Consider the following 15,683-nt stretch of genomic DNA (forward strand, 5'->3'; position numbering starts at 1 on the left):
TCATAAATTCTCCTGTAAAAATCGGTGTCCTTTACATCAACAGTTTCGCTCAGTTTTCAGCTGCAGTTCTGAGGATCTCTTAAAATTTCCAAGACACTAATAGATTCTCCTCAAACATGAATACATGTATTGCAGTCTTCACTTCGATATCTATGCCTCATAACCAAAATTTTTCAGTTACATTCGTAGTATTGTTTCACGTTATTTTGGCTGAGCTAATACATGTTGAGATCGTTTTGGTGTCACGGTCAATTAAAAGAAGAGTTTTGGGGTGGGGAGAATGGGCTTGTCTATGTGAAAATAATGCTTTGAAGTAGATTTTTTTTTTTTTTTAATAAAATGAAAATAAAGATTGGTGACTTTGTGGATGGAATGCATTCTTCATGTAGGCAATAACCTAAGTTAACATCATGTCATGTATTTTTGGAATAAAACCCACAGAGCATGCGCAAAGAAGTGGCTTTCTTCTGTGCAGCTGCCAGCACCCGTGCGTCTTAGATGAGTCCCAAATGCTCATGTGGAAATTGTCACACTGGGAAGCAGAGGGATAAATGCTTGGGATACAGGCAAAGAGGTGATTTTACAAAAGACGCAGGACTGAAGACGTAGGACGATGGCCACGGTAGTAATACATTTCACAAATGCATCCACAGCCACTCCTGTTGTGGTACTGCTGACGTGAAAACAGAAGCCATTGGATGTAGAAAGTAAGAAACAGCACAAAACACAAGCAAAGGCTGACAGCCTTCACCAGAAAACATAGTTTTTCTAAACTTTGGAACAACTGTTTTCTCCAACTACATGTATTTGTTAACAGACCCAATGCAGGAAAAAAATAATCTTTGAATGATGTAAGTATTGGTAGTTTCTTGAGCAAAGAACTCTGGCTTGCTCCTGTGCAGCGCAGGGGTGAGCGGGGGTGTTCGGGTCGTGCCCTTTGCTCTGTGGAGCTTGGCAGAAGTCATTCATTTATCTGGTTTTGTGAAAATATGCTGTTGGAGATGCTGCTGTCTTCTAGCGGAGTCAATATCATTTAAAAAGCTTGTTATTAGATGAGATTAAATTTGAACACAGCGTGGAATGTAGATGTGGATATTAAATATAACCACTCTCAAGGGTTTTAATCAGGAAAATCTGATCTCTTTACAGAATGATTTTAAATTGGAAATATAGTTTGAGTTGCAGGCACCCAGATTCATGTTCTGCACTCAGTTATTGCCTGAAACGGTTTACCCATACAACTTAGCACACAACTTTGGCTCTTATATTTTTTGCATCCAGCTTGTCCACAGACAGGAAATTAAAAAAAAAAATAATATAAACACTATTTATGCACAATCCATAGAAACAATGTTTTGCCTGCCACATTAATAAAGTAGCACCGTTCCAGGAACAGTGCTGAGACGACTGACATCGATCTGAACTTTTGCAAATAACCACCGAATTAAATTAAGGGATTTAATTCATAACAATGAAATGAAAATTTTACTTCACTTAAGGGTGCAGGATGAGACCCTCCACAACCCTGTGTGTTGAAACTGAAGGCGCAAACCTAGCTGCTTTTGGATTTAGGTGGAACAGTGAGAGCAGAAAAAAGTACTTGTGAAGTATTTTATACCGTTCGGAAGTCTGGCTTTATTATAGGACATAGTTTAAAAAAATTTAAGTAAAAAAAAAAAAATCACGTTTTAATAGTATACCGGATGTGAATATTGCCGACTCTGCGCCGTGAAGCGAGACAGCCCATTTCACCGTTCTGCGTGCACTTTAAAAAGCAAATTCCTTCCTGTAGGTGTAGATTCCCCAGTACCTTTACAGCCTGTGTAGCGGTACATGCGCCGTTCACCTGCTCCCATGGGTTTAGTCTGAGGACGGTGGTTTCAGATGAAAGGCAAAAGCTATTTTCAACAATGCCTTAATCAGATCACAGCCCCCCCCCGTGGCCTCCAGGACCTGTGGCTGAAAGGAGCAGAGTCTCTGATTGATTCCCCGCTCCTAACTCTCAGGGAGCACAATTTGTAGGTGATGAAGTGAGGGAGGCAGGAGAAGAACATCCTGATGGAGCGGTGGTTGGGCGACAATCAAGGAAGGGTTAGAAATGTGCCAGAAAGGACACCTTGCCATTTCCCCAGGGCTCCTTCTGTGCGTGTGTCATTCTTACCCTCCATTATTCTCTACACACCTTTTGTTTTGGTTTGTTTTTTTTTTTTTTAAATTAATAACAAACTCTTTGTCCAAGCTCCTGAAGGCACAAGCCTTAAGCCAGGTTCCAGCAACAAGTAGGAATTAAGTTTTTAAAATGTAATATTCAATCCATTCATCATGTCGTCTTCTGCCCCGGTCTCCTAGCAGAGGAAATGTCAGCCTTTCAGCAACCTGCATGCATTTTAATGCCGTTTTCCCCGATCTGTGTGTTGCAGAAATCATTCCTGCCTCTGCATGTTGCCCTTCCTTTGCTAAAGGGTTGTGGAATCCTCCCAGCACCTTTAATTCAGATACTGCCGTTAATGGAAATGTACCTTCAACGACAGATATGAGTGGAATAAACTGATACAAAAATAAAATAAACTAAGACGTTTTTTTACTTTAGCATCATTAGGGGTTGGGGGGAGAAATCCTATCCTAAAAGCCTAATTTTACAAGGGGCATTACCCAACAGCAAACTGTTTCCCAGATGTAGCAGATAAATGGCAAAACAATACATTTCAGGTATATAATGCCCATGAATCTCTGAAATTTTACTCTTCTTCCCCTTTCTCCCCTGACTCCCAGGGTTTTTTCTCCCTTTGTCTTTCTCTTATCCTTTTGGGCTGCACGTCGCCACCTCTTTTTCTTCCTTCCCCTTCCCAGTCTCTAGGTTACTTTCCCCCCACCGACGATTGCTAGATTTTGGTTTTTTTCCTCTTTGGCAGGTTTATTTTCCTTCCCAGATTTACTTTCCCAGAAAGCACTCTCATCTTCATGGCCCCCTATCACCTCAGGCAGACAGACTCCTGCAAGGCGTTACTCCAAGCACCGTACCCTGCCCACCCCCCCACGGCTCTGCCATCACCGCTTACGACCCTGCTCCTGAGTTCACACGTCGTCTCTCTCGGACACCGGCTCCCGGCGAGCTCAAACATTGGTATATACTAGTCCATAAAACAAAACCATAGCGCTAAATAACGTCCAAGTCCTCCTTTGCTACTTCTGTCGCTATTACTTGCAACCTCTATTATCAGGGCGTGCTTTAAGACATTAAGCCTAAAATACTGCTAAATACAGCAGTTGGTGACGGGTCAAATTAAGGATTATTTTGCCTTATAAGGGCAAAATATAGGTGCTCTGAATGAAAAGCAGCATGTGGATTTGGATCTGCAGCCACTAAAGGTTTACACCCCCCTTACATGAGTCGTGGCCTTTTTTCCCATGCCACCAAGCCCCTCTTGGCAAGGTGGTGAGGCTGTCTGGGGTCCCACCTGCTCCTCCATCCCCATCCTGCTCCTCCATTCCCACCTCTCCTCCATCTCCGTCCTGCTCCTCCGTCCCCACCCTGCTCCTCCATCTCCCCCTGCTCCTCCATCCCCACCTGTCCTCCTGCCTCTGAGCTTGGGGATGGTGCAAGCTGCGTTCACACGCTGTGGCTTGTCACAACGCTTTTCTGTCTTGGAATAGATTATTTCAGGATTGGACTATACTGAAATAACACAATACAGGAATATTTCAGCCAAAGCACAGCAAATAAACGCACGCTCACGCCATTTCTAAGCGCACTTAGCAGGATTTCTCTTAGAAGCGGGCACTTGCACAGACCACAGGCACAACCCTACTAGTGGGGGGGGGCTGATGGGAAGGTACCTGCCTTTCCTGGGACCTCACAGATACAGGCTGCCAGGAAAATCTGGATAACAACGGCGTAGCGCAGGGTATAACACTGCTAGTGTTTCTGAACCAAAGCTAATCGGCGGCTAGACAGACTCGCACTATGCACAGACCAGAGCAGCAGTCGCCAACTGCAGCCAAACCGTCTTGTAATCTTACGATTGCGATGGTGAATACAGTTTTTTAAATGTTTTTTTTCCCTCGTGAAGCATTAATCTGCATTGAGGTGCTGGGAGGATTTTAATAGCTGCTCATCTCCTTTATTTTCTCAGATACCCAGTTTTCCATAGCTGATGCTTTTTTGTACAAATCAAGGTACGCAACCAAAGAGTGTCTTCAGATTCAAGAACTGCACTTACTTCCTCTTCCGTTTCTCAGGACTTTGGTAAACGTGCCCCTTTTTTTTCTCAGTCTAAATTGAATGAACGTTGAGCTAGACTTAGGGTTCCTAGTGGGAAAAGATGCATATTCTCAAGAGAGAAGAGAAGAAAGATAAAACTTAATGGCTTTGAGTCATTATTACGTGAAAGGGGAGGCTGTAATTTTTTATTACAGCATCAGAGACAGACAGGGTGGTAGAGAGTATAAAAAGAATTGGTTTTTTTGGGTTGGTGGGGGGTTTTTTTGTTTTGTTCTGTTTTTTTTTTTTTCAAAATGTCTTGCTTTTCAATTTAAAACATGACGCAGACGAACCAAACCACACACTTCACTCCGGCGTGCACGTAGGTCAGCAGTTTGCTCGTCCTCTGACCTCAGTTTTCCTACCTGTTTTTCCACATGCATTATTCAGTTCTGTTAAACAGCTCCGGCTTTTTATGCCCACTCCGTCCCTGGCTCTTCTCTCACCAGGTACCTCCACAGCACAGCCATGCCTGCCTTAAGGACGGCAGAATTTCTGCCTAAGTGGTTTATAAAAAGACCCATTTCTAACATTACCTTTTCATTTTTGCCCCCTGCAACGCTTGTTAGCCTGCCTTGGGTACCAAAAAAAATGCAAAGGAAATGTTGGTGAGTTGTAAAGCTCCTGCTTTTCTTACCTAACAGCAAATCATCCCTGCTGGGAGTTAGTTGTCGGCATCTCTTCAGAGAATTATGGCATGAAGAGTTTTCTTTGGCTTCTGCTCCCGGTTGTGTCCAAAAAGCACTAATTTTGAGGTAGTGAGATGTCAGTTGTCCACTGTACTGTGAGACAAGAACAGAACATCTTCATCAGCGCCAGCAGGTAGCAAACATTGAGTAGGAATCATCCCCTAATGGGGTAAACGTCATTTAATTGATTCCCTGCTATTTTAGAAGTGCTATTAAATTTTTTTTTTTAAATATCTCCTGATAGAATGAAGAAATGCATCGTGTACACCGAGTTTGATTTAAAACAGCGTACAAATCACTGCGTCGCTCCCGTGAACATCCTACAAATAGCAGTGTCACAAAACAAGCGTGAAGAGCAGTCACACGTACAGAACCTAAGCCCGTAGGAAAGAGGCTGCTCACACGCTTGGCTTGCTGTCAGACCCAATTTTTGTTTTTTTTTTTTTTTTTTTTTTTTTTATTAAATGGACAGTGGCTTAGGGCCTTGTTCGGAGAGCATTTAGCAATTGATAAGAGGCCTCATCCGTGACGGAGCGAAGAATGACACACAGAGGTGAAACTGCAGGGGCAACCGCAATGAAGAGGTGACAGTCCCCACGAGAGAAGGGGGCAGCCAGCTGGGAACACTGTACTGACCCTGGCAAACCTCCTACGGGCCTCCCAACACCCGAGATCTTCAGAATTTCATAGCTAAACTGAAGGTAGATGCGGAGTAACCAGAGCTGCTCCCTTGCTCTGAAACTGGCTCAAAACTCAGTCCCCATCCCTGTGGTGGCATCTGGCAGCGTTGCTGGGACTGGCTTGCTGTTATTGCAAAGGAGTATGAGGACAATAGTGTCATCCAAGACACTCTGGTTTTGGAATTGCTTTTTCTGGTGGCTTCCCAAAAGATGGTCCTGCCACAGTCCACATGCAAGTAGGAAAAAGAACACTGTGGTCACGGCACTGAAACTAAATCATTGTATCGGAGAAGATGCAGCTCCTGCTGCTGCGAACCCAACCTCGCGTCCCTTCCAGCGTCCCAGGGCGCTACGACTAATTTAACGCCCCTCTGATCATCCGATGGGGGAGGAGAGGGGCCACCGCAGGATGAGGAAGCTGCCGTCTCTTGAAGATAAAGAGCTTTTTATTTGCAGTCCAGATGTGGCCAGTGTTCAACTGTGTTACAAGAAAATCAGTAGCGACTGAAGCAAGTGTTCGGCTATAAGACAGGTACTCACAGTGGATTTTTAACAAGAAGAAAGTTCAGCTAATATCAAAGCCCTCGCTTCACTGGGATTGCAGAGCCAGGAAAAGGATCCAGAAAACATATCTCAGTGCCCTTGTGTTTATTTAATAAGAAACCTGTTTAAATAGCACCAACTGACTGAAGTAAAATACAGTCCAGGAGAGACTGTCAGGTACAGCTGTGTGTTCCCTGGCATTTTTCAAGCTGCTTTTTTTTTTTTTCTTTTCCTTTTGCATTTTTTTCCTTCCTTTTTTCAAGCAGGGTGAAGTAAAAGCTGGTGGAAATTCAAAGAACGTTTCTTGAAAGGCAGGGTTTTTCACAAGACATCAAGTGCGTATTAGCATCCAACGTAAGTCCTCCGCTGCGCTAATTTGTCAAATATTTATTAAAACCTGGACAGACTTCTTCGCTACACGCTGAAGCCAAGACTGAGAAGCCTCCGCTTGCGGAGGCTGCGTAGTGAGGGAGAAGAAGGGAAAGCAAGCGGCGGGTGTATGGCTTTGTCCGATATAGCTTTTGTGAGATTTGTAGGAGATTTGTAAGGGATTTGTAGAAGAGTGAATATTTATAAAAACGATGGCTGAAGACAAAGCTGAATCTGATGCACTTGCAGCTGGAAACGTGGTTCTGCAGAGCCCAAACTTAGGGCTGGGGAAGGAACGGAAGGGAAGGTGAAGGGGAAATATTTAGGCAGGGAACATGATCTGATCTGCGGAGAGAGAAACTCACTGCAAACACTTTTTTGTTTTGGATTGTCAAGGAGCTCTTGAGAGCAAGAGAAAAGGCAGCCGTGCCCTGTATGCGAGGGAGGCACACAGAAGCTTCCCTAGGCAGCAAGATGGAAGGAAAAAAAAAACCCAAACTTCATTTTGGTTACGAAAGCACTCGTTTTAGGCAAGGTTGAAACCTTCCTAAAGGTTGAAACCAATCCCTTCCTCCCCCTGCCAACCTGCGGTGCTTGCATTTAATAGTTACAATTTACAATCTACTCTTCCCCAGCATCCTGTAAACGAACTTCAAGAGAGCGGTACCCTCTGCCAGGAGGAAACAGGCTTTGCCTCTCCTGCCCCACCTCCAGCTCACTTCTGCTGAAGCTCTTTTTCATCCCAGAGCTTCCGTGTCCTCGTCCTGATGACCGACAGCAGCAGCTCGTTACGAAGCTCGCTGCTACCAGTTGGCTTCGCTAGATGATGATTTCCAAACCTACGCGTCTGCTTAGACTGCAGAGCCTTGTACATTCAATTACTCTCCTAACTCTACCAAGAGCAACACGCTTCTAAATGAATATAAACTTACCAAAATGCAATTTTATAACTGATTCGTGTTGCCTCTGTGCTCCCTCCGAATTTAGTTTGAGTAATGTTTTCTAATCTACTGCTACATAAAACAACCTGAAGAACTTTGATATTATTTCCATACGCCTGTGGGCTCAAACGTAGCCATCTGCGCAACTTCAGGCTCTGCTGCCGAGCCAAGAATTGCTATTTACTTACATTTGTCCTTGGTCCTCTCTGGAAGAACATATTTGTGCAAGTGCTGTTGAGCACTTTGCTGTGTCTGTGAGACTCTCTCCACCTGCGTGATCACAGTTATCGTAGGCACCAGCCGGGAGGGCTTTGAAGAAGGGACACTTGGAAACACCTGCTTTTTAGTTACACAGTCAAGTAGCTTTCCATCCACTTCTTTCTATACTGCAACATTTCATATCTGGCTTGAGTTCCCTTTACTTTCTTTCACAGCTTTAATACGAACCTTTCTCTTTCACCTCCTGTGACCGACGTCTAATTCTGGCAATTCCCCTTTTCCACGTGGAGTTTGTCACATCTAACCTGTCACACACCAGCCACCACCAAAACTACTGTTGTTTTGTATCCAGCAAATGAAAGCAATTTTTTATTGCTCCTCCTGATGCATTTTTGGTTGGCTTTATCAAACTCTAGTGTTAATTTTATTACTATTTCAGGATTTCCATGTCCTCTCTGGCAAGTTACCTTTCAAAAATGTTGGACCATCTTGCACATTTTGGTTTCTTGCATTTGGGCCCTTCAGCTCGTTCCATGGTGTGAAGCGAGACGTGACGACTAATTTACCTCTTGTGGAATGGCCTGCCAATGGCATGGAAAATAAGGGGAGACACGGATGTATTTTCTAGATTTCACCTTTTGCAATACGTTTTAAGGACAGGCAGCATATATATATATATATATGTAATGTTAAGGGAGGTGGCGGTTTGAGCAGCAAGGAGAGAATAGATTAAAATTTTTGGCACCTGGTGAAGTAGGAGCAGCATTTTCAAGCCACTGAATGAGCACATAGATTGTGTCTGCACTGAAATAAGAGGAAATTAGTTTAAAAGGTTAAAATGTAGACATTTAAATGTCTTTTGGCCCAGATGAGTGGATGAGGTAGTTTATACCTGCAACACAAATCTTCAGGAAGGGATAAATCTTGCAAGAAATGCTCCAAATAAAGATCTGCAGAACACCTGAGGTGCTGCTACAGACTTGGAAACCTCGGATGCTTCAGTAGCTAATTCTGCTTCAGCCCCAGTCTGGGGTCAGCCCATCTAATCCTGTTTGTTCCCAAAGAGCAGCTGCTGCCAACAATTCTGGGCTTACATTTGCAGATTCTTTTGTCATCAACAACTGTTCGTCTGGGTGAGGATGTCAGAATAAAGCACGACGTCCCCTTTCTCTGGGTATCCGAGAGGAGATTGTGTATTTATTTCCCAGTGTTTGTTCCCACTGGTTTTAAATACATCAGCCCAGAATCCCACCCAGGCGCGTCCACTGGGGCTTTTAATTCTGAAGCCAAACACCCATCTATGGAGGGGCCTTGGGAGGCCACTGAAGCTGAGAGTCTCATCTGGGTGTGTATCATTTACAACAATTCTTCTTTCATCTTCCTAATGAATTGAAATTTTAGCTCTGCCTCTAAACTGAGATTCCGGCATCTCTCCATTCAAAAGCTCAGCTGATTACCAGGGTGACTTATTTAGATGGCTTAGCAAGTAGAAACCCAGCAAGTTAATTGGCATATTCCTCATCAAACAACGGCCAGCGGGGGTTTTCTGGGCAGCAGCTGCACTTTGAAGCCCAGTAGCCCCCAGTTCCCCTTATACACAAATCCATTCTTATCCCTTGCAGTTTTGTCTACGGGACTGCGTCCAGATCCTTATCAAGGACCTGAAAGCACTGAAGGCGGTAGCTCTTTAGCATCCTCAGTTTTCCTTTTCATTTGTGTGCATCAAATCATTTGTATTTCTCCAGCTCAGGGATATAATTCACCCCTCGAAGAACTCTACAGTTCAGCTTCAACTGGGAAGTCCGGTGAACTGAGAGTTCATTGGGAGCTTTCCTATTAAACTATCTAATCAAAACCTTTTTGATGGAGATGAGCCAGTCAGAGTGAACCCTTTTTGGCAGGGAGAAAGCTTCTCTAGTCCAAGACAGAATTTCTGATTTAAGATGAGAGAGAATCAGCTTTTAGTTCTTCCTTTTCCTGCTTCAGAACAAGGATTCAAACCTCAGTTTGCTCCATTCCAGACAAAATAGACCCACTAAATGGTTACCTGTAAGACAGATTTTACAGCCTCTCTGGTTTGGGGTTTTATCAATGCCTATAAAATATTTTTAATTGGAAGAACAGGGAAAACATTATAAATGCCTAGAGAAACAATTAGTGTACTTTGGTGGGATGCAAGAGAGCTACTCGTGTCCCAACTTGGCATCCAAAGCAAGTATCTTGACCAGATTTTTTTTGGTTTTTTCCCCTTTTCCATTTTATTTTTCCCCTAAACTTGCTCTATGTGGCCCTGTAAAATACATCAATTTGGTTAAGATTAGGTAAATTCAAGAGGATTTCAACCTGGACACTGCATAAGCCTGAGTTTTCCTAGGAGATACCTTACCTTATATATGATTTGATATTTTATACCTGAGCTCTTGACTGTTTACCAATGACAATTAATGAATTGCAGGGAACAACAGATCGTAACTCAGTTTTGCAAGAGTCCAGCAGCTTATTAAATTGTTATTATCATTCCATCTCTTATTTGATCTTTCCCATTTTACTTGGTTAACTTCTAGAATCAAATGATTCGTAAGTTCTGGCCATCGAGGCGACACCATGACCGGTACTCGACAGAAGGGTTTCACGTGTGATCGTTCCTCCTTCCACGCGAACATCGCTGTTGGCCAGTGGGGAAAAAAAAACCCTACCAAAGAGTGTATCCTCTTGGCTTTTACCACAAGCAACACTCAGACTCTGATGACTGAATCCATTACATGATTCATAACTCCCATCAGCCTGTAAATTTCCGGCAGCCTGGCTTAAAAACTAGCACTCACCTTCGCTGTTACCACTCTCCTTCCACTTTATGTCGTAATTTGGCAGTACTTACGTTTAACTTAAGGTCTAAAGTCACTTTTTCCACCCCCGCATGGGACCTGGACAAATGTCCTTTGCATCAGGATATTACCTGCATCAGAATAATGAAAACAGTTCAATTTGCTCTGCTCACGCCATAGTGGCTTTGCAGAGAACACTTCCCAAGCTGACTAGCATTCAAACGTCATTTTTAAAAGAAAGGAACGTTTTCCATAGCCACATAAACACTGAATTAATCGAAAAACAAGATAAACATCAATTTGTTAGCGTTCACTCTAATATGACCGGCCGCAAAGAATTTACTTGTTAAAGCAGGATGAAAGCACAGGGGAGAGAAAGAAAAATTAGACTGTAATATAATGTGAAGCTAATTAATAAGCTTTTCTTGGATCCTGGCAGATGAATGCCAAAACTCTACCCATATTTCAGAAGTGTATTCCTCAAGGTAGCTGGAGGAACCAGCTGCAAACAGAAATTCACGTGTATTTTTTAAAAGCTATGACTACGTGACATATTTAAATTTTCTCCTTGCTGTGAAGAAACTGCAGGTAGTAAACCTAAAGTCTATTGTTTCGCCATCCTAACATCCAGTGAGAGCTGATGGATTTTTTGTTGTTGTTGTTTTTTTCTAATTTAACACATTTATATTGGTAGCCGATATCTGTTTTCTGTAAGTTTACCTGTAAGCTGACAGTAAAAATTTGTGCGAAAGTAAATTTTATCAAAAGTTATCATTTCAAACTGTGAATTTCGAAGAAGTCCAGAATATAGACACCCAGATCATAAATTTTAGGATGAAACACACTTGGCTCACAACAGCTCAGATAAAGAACAAGGCATCTGAAAGCAGAAATACAAAACAACAATATAAATCAACGTCACATTTTTTTTCTTTGAATGAACGGCTTAAAATCGTTATTAAGTTGAAAAATTAACCACTTGCTAGAAAGTGCAGATATAAGCAGAAAGCTTAAACACTCACCAATTCATAGAATGGTCATGGAAAGGACCTTTGAGATCATTTATCCTCCCAAAATAAGGAAAAGAATTTTCCTTATCAACATTGCTTGTAAATTAAATAAAGAATAAACCACTTTTTCAGACCATTGTTTGATTTGTATGTCTATTAAATCTCCAAGGTAAAACTGTTTACCAAAAATTGATTCAGAAGCCCAAAACTAGAAAGTTTGAAACTGGAAAAGCGTGACACTGGGAAGATGACACAAACACCAGTCCCACAACGGAGGTCAATCACATCAAGTGGAGCCCAAAGCCCAGACGGCTCCTTAAACCCCGGCACGCCGTTAAAAGCAGCATGGAGCGGCAAAAGGACTGGCAAAACAGAGACACAGGCCCACACAAAGGTTAATCCACGTCAGGCCCTTTAGCAAAAATTTAACTTGCTTGCAACTCTGCTCTGAAATTTGTAATAACCAACGGGCAATCTGCACAGCACTGCCACAAGATATTTCCATTTGGAAAAAAATAAACCAAACTCCTACTTCACCAAGAATTTTGTGTTAGTTACACAGAATGACAGAATGGTCGGGGTTGGAAGGGACCTCTGGAGATCACCTGGTCCACCCCCCTGCCAGAGCAGGGTCACCCAGAGCAGGTTGCACAGGAACGCGTCCAGGCGGGGTTTGAATGTCTCCAGGGAAGGAGACTCCAGCACCTCTCTGGGCAGCCTGTGCCAGGGCTCTGGCAAGTTGTCCACAAAGTTGTCTACTTTGTCAATACAAGATTTAATGCTATACTTTTTTTGTTTGGTGATGGTTTCGTATGGCATTCTGCTTTGTATTACTGCAGATTGCCAGCCTGTGCCACCTTAGCAACTAAATCACAACGCTTGAAACGACTGTTACATTAATTAGGCTGCAACCCCAATAAAATCTGAGCAAGATAAAGGAACACTGGGACCGCTTACTTTCTTCCCTCTAAAGAAGAAAGTAGATGCTGTGTTAGAAACTGCATTGACATCAAGAGGCAAATCTGCAGTTGCCTTGTCTGTGTGTTGAGGTGTTTGTTTTCTCAGTCTTGCAAACCAAGGATTCAGCGGAATTATGCTAAACAGTGTGAGAAATTTAAAATCCTTGCTTTCAAAGGCAAAGCATACAAATACCTTTCGTTAAGAACAAGATATGAGTACATAAGACAAAAAAATCAAATATACCAGTTCCTAACCTAATGATTTCTCTCATGTTAAAATCTAATAATGTTGCTGAATCTCTCTCACGTTGTTTTGGGAATTCCCAGTAAATTCCATCACCATGGATCCTCTGTCTCCCCATTCCCAGTTTCCACAAAGTAAAATTGTTGGCAGTGAGAGAACTGAAATGGAATTTGAAGCACACCTAATTGAGAAGCAACAGAAAAAAGTACAAGAACAGGAAAAAGACATAATTTAAGTCTTTATAGTAATAGATTGGGGATGACAGGGAACAATGGAAGGTGACAAGATACAAACCCACCGTTGATGTCTTTGGGGTTTTTTGGGGTGTGTGTGTGTGTGTGTGTGTGTATCTATATGGTGCTGCTTGAGACATGTTTATGCGGGTAAAGAAATATTTAGAGTTCACACTGAACTAAACTCTGCCACGACATGCCCATACAGAAGTATCATGCAAAGCTGTCTTGGCTAGAGACCAAAAAACCAGGTTTAAAGTCACTGTTGTCACGTTTGCCACATGTCACGAACACACCAACGTGGATCTCGGCATCACATCCCATTTCACAGCTCAGATACCTTGGCCGGATTAGCTCTGAACGGATGACGTACAATCCTATCAGAATTATCAAAATCAAGACGAAACACTAGAACAAACTGTCTCACTCAGAAAAAGTGACTGGGCTTAAAGCAGTATTCCCTCAGAGATTTTATGAACTAACTGTATGGATCTGTGTTCTATCCTCTATAAAACTGTTGAAGTTATTCTTCAAGCAGAACTATGAAGTTCTTAAAAAGATTCTGATTATATGGTCTGTAAGGCTGCGGCTTCTGTAACAAAATCCTTCCTTCTGTAAAGGGTGGCCAATGGATAGCAATTTATTATAAATGTCAGTGTATTGGTACAGCAATGAAGAAATGACTGCAGCTGCTATTATTTATTTGTATGTCAGAGGCCGCAAAGCCAAGTCACTCAGGAGAAGCTAAAATAGAAAGCAGGAGACAGAGGTAGGGCACAGAAGTAGCTCAAATGGCACAAGGTCCCATCTTGCCTGTGAGACCCATCTGCGGGGGGTGCACAGAGGTGGAAATGGACAAATTTCCCAGCGAACAACAAATCAGCAAATAGAACAAAGGTATTTTAGTTAAAAGCAGGGATTTGAGGTTATAATGAAAATAGATGAAGGGGCAATACAACAGCAAATATAATTAAGAGATGAATAATAGGCAAAGAATTTCTAAATTCAGATAAAGATTCACAGGCACCACCTTTATATGGTTCCAAACTACATGTGTCATCTTCAAAGACCTGCAGATCATTAAGGCCAGGTCTGTAGAAACTTCCATTCAATGTACCTACGAGCAGCCTAAAAACCAGCCAACTTCTGTTTCTTTCTCCCCCACCCCACAGCACAACAGCAGAAACAGCACAAAGATGAGAGCATGGAGTCTCAGAAGTCATAGTTCACCTTACTTAACACCGACTCCTCTCTCTTAAATCACGCAGCAAAATTTACACATTCGGAGAAAAACTGCAAACTAATTAAGGATCTGGAAAAGTACACATGAAAAGGAAGGGAAGTGAGACTAGGACACAAAGGCAATAGCACATGGAAAAGACAACAGCAAACTTTTAACCATCCTTTTCTGTACTTGGAGGAGATATAGAATCTGAAAGATACCAAATTCAGAAGGCTTTATCAGATCTTTTTCAGACAGCAGTTAACTTGCAAGTTTGTTTCTACAGGGAATCTCATCTTCATCAACTAATCTCTTTAGTATACATAATCAATATCGATATTCAATACAAAAGTATTTTTAAATTAATAATATGGGCTGTAACTCTCCATGCGTTTGGCCTCACACTGAGCGTGTGCTACTAGCTACCAGATAAAAACATCCTTTACGGACACAGCAATTGAGCACACAGAGGTCTTCTCTACCCTCCGCAGAAGCTGCCAACTCCAACCTAAACAGGGCACCACGAAAGGTGAACTACCTGTCTCAGCTCTGTAATTCCGAATGTTCTGAAGTGGTATATATTGCATGTAATCCTCCAAATGAGTACTCTCCTCTAGCCAAGTAACTTCACGCCATTCTCCTTTTAATCCTCTACTCTGGATTTTAACAGGATTTATTAAGACTACCTCTCTATACAGCTAATTGCCAAGGTTTAGATGAAGAGATTTTATTTTTTTTTTATCTGTAGCTCTATATCTAAGACAAGCACCATCCCACGCTTCTAACTGGTTTCTTCTAACTATACCAACACTAAAGTTTAGCAAGTGACTGTTCTCTTTGCCAAAAACCTCAGATCTAACCTCAAAAACCTCAGATTTCTATTCTGTTCCAGAAGAATCAATTTATCATTCTAGAAACAGACTGCAAGAGTCTTTGAAATAATTTTGAAATGTGATCAGCCCGTACTGTCCCCATTTCAAACAGCAGCTCTACCACTGTTGAGTCTCTGGCTATTTCAGGTGTCTTACCAACGGCATTCACCTTCCCTGATGGTTCAGTAAAAATCCGTAACGCTTCCTTATAGTCAAATGATCTATTTTTTCCAATGAAACGTCTCTCTCTTGCTCTTGCCGCACCTTCTCAACAACCACATCTGGCCCCTTCGCAGTCTTTTGGACAAACAAGTAGTTCTTGTATTAGTATAACACAAACCTAGTACTGGTAGGTTTCTGCCATTCCAGTCTCTCTCTGCCGCGTCCACTTCCCATCTCAGAAACTTGTTTTCAAGTGAGTGTGTCACTTGTGCTTGCAAAGTAAAAAAGCACCAAATTTCTAGTTGATCCCTATGGCCCTAACTAGAGTATTCTGCCAACGCAAGAAATAAGCCAGCCTGCTAAATTTCTGGTTCTAATTATTAACCAACTGAAAGAAATATCAGACAGTCTGCAACTGAGGAAAGGATGAAAATAAGTCAGGTACATGCTAGTT

Source organism: Rissa tridactyla, chromosome 5 (assembly GCF_028500815.1).
Source record: "Rissa tridactyla isolate bRisTri1 chromosome 5, bRisTri1.patW.cur.20221130, whole genome shotgun sequence".
NCBI classification, from domain to species: Eukaryota; Metazoa; Chordata; class Aves; order Charadriiformes; family Laridae; genus Rissa; species Rissa tridactyla.